The following is a 7,391-nucleotide window of genomic DNA, read 5'->3' on the forward strand; positions in this document are numbered from 1 at the left end:
CTAAGTAGAGTAGATTTTTGGAAGAAGATCAGGAGTCCAGTTTTGGACATGTTAAGTTTATCTATTATACTTCTGAGTGGAGACACTGAGCAGGTGGTTGGATATACATACACATCTGGATTTCAGGTGAATGGTCTGGAATGGAGATAAATGTTTGGGAGCTCTTGATTTAGAGATAATGTGTAAAGTCCTGAGTCTAGATAAGGTCATCAAGAGAATAAGTGTAGATTGGGAAAAAATTCCAACATTAAGAGGATCACAGAAGAACCAGGCACAAGAAGATTGAAAAGGAATGAGCATAGAGGGAGGATGGAAACCAAAATAGTGTGGTGAGCTAAAAGCCAAGAGGAGGAAAGCATACCAAGGAGGGGAAAATGATCAATGGAGTAAGTAAATGTCAGTGAAGGGTCTAGTAAGAAAAGGGTCGAGAGTGTGACTATCAATTGAGCAAGATGGAGGTGAACCTGAAAAACAAAGTGTGGGTAATGTGGTGGGCACAAGAGCATAATTGGAAAGGACTACAGTGGAATGGGAGCAGAGTAATGTTTGCATATTAGTGGGAATGACCTAGGAGAGAGAGAAAAATTGATAGTATGAAGGAGAGAAAAAGTGTCAGGGATTTTCTGAAGTACGTGAAAGAGGACAGATTAGCAAAACCACTTCCAAGACAAATGCAGAAATGCAGATCTAAACTGTCTACACCAGACTCTTACCAAAAAATGACATGACATGAAATGAAATAAAATATAATTAAATAAAATTAAGATGACAGTAAAACAGAGGAGCTTTTCAAAATATTAACTACTAGATTTTGTGCTACAGTTCCCCTGATGAAGTTTTAATCAATCAGTATGCTAGTTTAAGACTAAATTATTTAGGGCAGTCCGGGTGGCTCAGTGGTTTAGCACCGCCTTCAGCCCAGGGCGTTATCCTGGAGTCCTGGGATCGAGTCTGCATCGGGCTCCCTGCATGGAGCCTGCTTTTCCCTCAGCCTGTGTCTCTGCCTCTCTTTCTGTGTCTCTCATGAATAAACAAATAAAATCTTTTTTTAAAAAAAAAAGATTATTTAGTGAACAAAATGAACCAAAGTATTACATAATCTTCCATCTCTACAAAATATCTGCTTGCCTTTTACTAAAGTAGAAGGAGGCACTGACAATAATTATTTTAGAAGGCTTTCTAACCAATATTTACTGAAACAAAGATCAATTTCAGAGTAAAAATTCCATTAACTCAATTATCTGTTTTCTCAGAACTTTTTCAATTAAGCAAGTTATAATATATTTTTGTATTGAAATTGGATGAATGTACAGATAGACTCTTCAGGATCCTCTTTGAATTCCCGGTTCCATGGTCTACAAAGACTCATCTGGATATCAATATAAATGTATTCTTTTCCTTATGTCATTTTTCCTCATTTCTTGGATTCTTTTACACTCAACCTGTTTTGATATTAAAGTCGAAGCCTGTGTACTGTCTCATCCATACAGTTCTTTATGTTGAGGCCCGCTCTGCTAACCTCACCTAAAATGAAAATTGGATTTTACCAGCAAAAGGAAGGGAGGTGAAAACGAGACCAGATGACAATAATTATAGAAGAGGCACTAATTAACACTATCAAAATGAAACAAATGTGCTTTGTTAATATGTCACTTGCACACGATTGCTCCCCAGCCTGAAGAAATATCCTGTACATGATGACACCATTGTGTTCTGTCATAATAGTGCTATTAATACATCTGAACAGAGTCTAAGCAAGACTTTGCAGCTGTCAGACAAAAGGTATGCACTTTCATTTCCAGCTAATCTTTCTAGTTCTGATTCCAATGTTATTTTCTTATAATTATTTACATGCTTTAGGCCATAATCTAAAAATACAAATAGACATAGGAGGCCTAAATAGTTTATGTTATCTTAAAGGCCTAAATACATTGCTATTGAATTTTATTATGTGACTTTTACAATCCAGTTAAAGTGCTTGAATCTGCCTTTTCATTCTGAATACAATGAATTTTATGAATTCAGCCATAAATATTCTTAGATTTAAAAAGTATTCAGGAATGTTTAAAACAGTCAGCAGAGACTGCATGCTTTTCTCTTTCTTTTCTCAAAAACATGCCAGGATGAATGAAAAGAGCTAAAAATAGAGTATATTCTATCCTTAATGAAAGTCAAAAGTGGCAATAATCACACACACACACACACACACACACATACACACATAGCCTCTGAAGCATATATGCCAGATATAACAAAATTTGAAGGGAATCAATAGACAACATAGAGTTTCAATATGTAGCTTTTTTTTAAATCTCGGGGGGCTAACAAGTGAGGCAATTCTGAGTGGTGCTAGGTTGAAGAATGGGAACAGAAGTGAGCCATGAGGAAAGCAGAAAGGCTCTCTGGTACCTTATCCCCAGCACTGTCCTTCATTAGTGAGCAGTAGAGACTCAGAAAGAGGTAAATTTGCCCTGGGCCAGGCACCTCAGAGAATCTCATATGTCTTGTCTATCAGAAACATGCAAAAGCAAATTTATTACTACACACATAGGCCCCTTGGTCTCAAAGAGTTCAGTGCTCAGCACTGGCACCATACAGCTAAATATGGACTCTGGGATTGACATCATTCAGACTCTGGGAGAAAGAACTCAGAGAGAGAGAGAGAGAGAGAGAGAGCACATGCATACACACACACCCCACACGTACACACATGAGTGGTGGGGGTGGGGCGAAGGGAGAGAGAGAATCTCAAGCAGACTCACCACTGAGTGTAGAACACTATGTGGAGCTCGACCTCACGACCCTGGGATCATGACTTGAGCCAAAATCAAGAGCCCGAGATGCTTAAGCAACTGGGTCACCCAGGCCCCCAGAACTCTTGTTCACAGCTCTTGCTGAGTACATCTGTAAGTCTTGGTGAACTGCAGGTTGTGCCACAGGGATGGGTACAGTATCAAGTTCAAGAAGGTTTTTTGTAGCCAAAGCAACTAGGGAAGGGAAAGAGACTAATTTTTAAAACCTTTCACTTCAGATAGTGTGAATATAATATACTTTGTACAATAAAGATTAGTTTCCCAATAGTATCAACCATCAATTTTCTTGCTCTTCTTGTTCTAAGGCTTAGTTCCCGAGGTACTCACAAATCGCATCAGTATTTGTAACAGTTTGCACACAGGGGCTGAGGAATGTTCACAATGTTAAACAACTTACATTCTTCTTTTTCTTATATAAATGAAAGTCTAGATGTAACAAGCTAAATATAGATCCCTGGCATTGGGGGATATATGAAAATTGAACACTAGGATTGTGTGTAGATTTTTTTTTTTTTTAGGATTGTGTGTAGATTTAAAAAAAAAAAAAAGATTTATTCATTTATTTGAGAGAGAAAGTGGAGTGGGGGGAGGGCAGAGGTAGAGAATCTCAACAAGGAGATGATGACCTGAGCCGAAATCAAGAGTTGGAAGCTTAACCAACTGATCCACCCAGGTGCCCAGTAAATAGCATTATTTTAATAAAATATTTACTAAGATTTAATTTCTATAGAGAGTGGCTGTTACTGATCACACTAGATTGAGGTTACATCTCATTTGAAAAGCTCTTTGAAATAATTGAACAACATACTGCTCTTTTTGGTTTTCTTTAAAATGTCTCAGCATTGGAGCATTTGAAAGAATGAAATCATTTTAGACTTTAAGGGATGGTGAAAGTAGAGCAGTTTGGAGAAAACATTATAAAATATTTTAATTGTATCAATCAAACAACTTACATATTCCCATTGGAAAGTTCAAACATGGTTCACATTTGTCAGACCACCAGGAATAAATGCCAAGGCTGCATGTGAGACCTGTCTACCATTGACTACAGTCGTTCAGTCTGAGATCTTCCCTTCAAATTTTTTAGGTTAAAAATAAACTAATTGAGATACAGCCCACTAAAAGAGAAGGTTTTATAAGAAGTCACATATAAGGCAAAATCTACTTTCTTGAAGGATAGTTTTGGAAAAACTAAACCTCACTTATATGTAGGTAGGTTAAGCAGCAAACAAAAGCACTTGAGTCACAAGTCTTTCACCCATCACTTCTAGTGAGGTGGAGATGTCCTCACGATGGTCAAGCTACTGAGATCAAGAAGATGCTGGCAGATGTATCCATAGCCAAGGACAGGAGAGTGATCCGAGAATGCATACAGTATGGCTGCCTCACACCCCATGTCAGGGTCCTTCAGTGCAAGAGGTAGTTGAACAGCCAAACACAAGCAATACACTGTGTCCAACCCTCCAGCTACAAGTCTAATGATCAACTGGGGTAACTGGGAGAGAGTTCAAGGAGGGTCCACTCACAGGAATCCTAGCCTCATGCTGAGCTCCTCCACAGCCATAAGAAGCAGGAAACAAAACATCTGCAGAGCCAATGAAAAATATCACTCAAGGGAAGAAAAGTAATGTAATAAATGAAAGGAAAGTCAAGAAGACATTTTGGAACACTTACTCCAAAAAATAGAATGCATGTTTATAAAATGTGCCTCTGGACCTTAAGGAAATTTGAAAAGACAGGCTCTATGTATAATAAAATCTGTAAATATTACTTCTTATGCCTTATCCTTTACAATAGGCACTATAGATTTACTCTTCTGAAGTAATATTTAAAACATTAGTGATTGTATATTAATTCATCTTTAATATTTTTCTGTTCATTAAAGTAATAAATGTGTGAATTTAACCAGAGAAATAATTTAAAATAAAAAAAGAAAGATTTGCTCTTCCAGACATTGGAAGACTATTATAAAAATATAATCAAATTGTTCCTGGGTTAAAAATGGGGGGGGGGGAACAATGGAATACACTAAAAATTCCCAAAACAGATATATATATATATATATGAATTTAACATATAATAAAGTTGGCATTTTTCTTATGGGGCAAGAGGAGAGGATGGATTAAAGAATAAGTGGTATTGGAACAATTTGATTTTGATTAAAAAATACTGCATCCTTTCCTCATACCAAAGATTTCAAATGAATTAATGCAAAAATCTGAAATGAATTAATGATTTAATGGGAAGAAAATAATCACAAAATAAAAAGAATACTTAGAAAATTATTTTTATTATTTTAAGGTAGGAATAACTTTCTTTCTTTCTTTTTAAAGATTTTATTTATTTACTCATGAGAGACACAGAGAGAGAGAGAGAGAAAGGCAGAGACACAGGCAGAGGGAGAAGCAGGTTCCATGCAGGGAGCCCAATGTAGGACTTGATCTCAGGACCCCAGGGTCATGCCCTGGGCTGAGGGCAGACGCTCAACCACCGAGCCACCCGGGCTGCCCTAGGAATAACTTTCTAAGGAAAAGGCAAATAGTTTGAATTACACAGAAATTTATAATGAACAATACAACAAAGAAAATGTAGGATCATGCATAAAAGAATATATGTGCCCATAAAACATGAAAAGTTGTCTAGGCAGATATTTTTCAGGTAAGAAATTTGTTAGGGCTTAAACATCAACATTTTTAGTATTAATGTGAGTGTGAGTTGTGCACTGATACCTTTATAGACATCAATTTAGAAATATAAATTGAGGTTATTAGATAGTTCTCCTAAGAATGTAATTAGGTAAGTGTGTTGAGGGTATATGTACAAGGGTGCTTATTGCAGTTTCGTTTATATTTCTTAAAATGGTAAGAACTTAATGTCCATTGTTAGGGGGGGTTTACGATCATTTAAAATGGTTGACATTAAAAAGTGTACATACCACATTATTAAGAGAAAAAGAGCGGGTTACACAAACAGCTCAAGGCAGTTAAGCTCCAAGTCTATTTTCTAAGGATGCATAACTCGAAATATTAGTAGCAGTTATCTCTGGGTAGAATGTATTTTCTTCATAATTTTCTGAAAAGTTTGCAATGAGTATGATTTTTTGCTTGTAATAAGAAAAGATGACATGGCTATTTTCTTATTTCTTAAAAGTCTTACTTAACTAAACAAGTAATGAATGAACTAATTCTTTTATGTAGTCACATACCTTCACGCACTATTATTTTGTGGGAGCCATGGGAGTTTTCCAATTTCCAGTGACTTTATCACTTTGCATGTAACTCTCTAAAAAAATGACTTTATTCACTTTTAGGTAACTTTATTTCAAACCAAACATAGCACTTGGAAGCCATTTGAACATTTAAATAAATGATTAAAATTTGAAAACAACACACACATTTGCCATAATTGCTTCATTTTTAATTTCCCCACTCTGTCCTTAATGAATATCATGCCTTTTTTCTTTCTGTGATGCAGCACACCAGTGATCACCTATGAACCAGGAATATGTAAAATTCCCTTCCCACACCGTGCTAAGTACAATACATATGCTTTTGCCTCTCAGTGTATTGTAATTAACTTGCTAAAGTTTCACAGGACATTAATCTACCCTTTTATTTTTATAGTTCATTAAGCACATTATTCTGTGTTCATATTTTACATTCACAGCACTCCTCAAAACAATTTTATTAGTTATTTCTCACATATTGTTATTAAAATTTGAAACATAACCCAACTAAACAAACACACTCAAAAATAAAATTATCTCTGGTTCTAGCTCTGGAGACAATCCGGTGTAGCATGTAGAGCCATGGGAGGTCCAGTTCCAGATCAGAGCTGTTTCTACCAGTTCTAAGTCAGTTTAAGAAAACCTGAAATGGTCAGAACAATACCTGATTTTACCTTTGAGTCTTACCATACTAAGTCTGAATTTTCAAAACTGCGTTTAGTTGATATTGCATGCAACTATGAATTCTAAAATTCGCCATATGGACTAGATTTCTTGTTAGCACCTAAAGGAAGTTCATTTATTGACCCATAGTGTTTCCATTTTTCTACCTGCCAACATGGTGTGTTTCTCTGCATTTTCATGTATTTTTATTTAACATTCCTCGAGAACATGGATTGGGTATGTGTCATTCCCTTTAATTACATGTCAAGTAGAAAACCAGGGTAGTGCTGCTGCCACTCAAGCAAAAACAAGCAAACACAGAAGTCCTCCTAGACTCTTCTTCTTCTCAATTCATCTCCAAATTCTGTGAATTGTTCTTTTAAGTGTACATAGGACCTTTTATTTTCCCATCCTTTCTGTTCGTCCCCTCGACTTTTTCAATCGCTTTCACATTGGCCTTCCCGCACATTCCCACCAGAAAGATCCTTCGAAATTCATCCCTGAGGACATCACTTGAACCTTTAAAACCCTCAGTGGCCCTCCTCATCTGCCTGGTAAGAGTCAAGCTCCTTAGCTGGCACTTAGTTACACTCCCTTCTTTTACCCTCCAGACTCATCGTCTCCCATCCACATTCGCACCTGTGTGGACCCCTCCCTAGGTTGCCCTTTGCTTCTACCACCTGCAATCA

At 36.7% G+C, this 7,391-nt stretch overlaps 1 long non-coding RNA gene across 1 annotated transcript; it reads left to right on the forward strand.

Annotated features, from left to right (window-relative positions):
• Positions 1–1,671: 1,671 nt before the first annotated feature.
• On the forward strand, positions 1,672–4,583 carry LOC144294295 (uncharacterized). The gene is made up of 2 exons (XR_013361717.1): positions 1,672–1,782; positions 4,085–4,583. It is a non-coding gene; the product is annotated as an uncharacterized LOC144294295 (long non-coding RNA).
• The last annotated feature ends 2,808 nt before the right edge of the window (positions 4,584–7,391 follow it).

Source organism: Canis aureus, chromosome 22 (assembly GCF_053574225.1).
Source record: "Canis aureus isolate CA01 chromosome 22, VMU_Caureus_v.1.0, whole genome shotgun sequence".
Classification (NCBI taxonomy): Eukaryota; Metazoa; Chordata; class Mammalia; order Carnivora; family Canidae; genus Canis; species Canis aureus.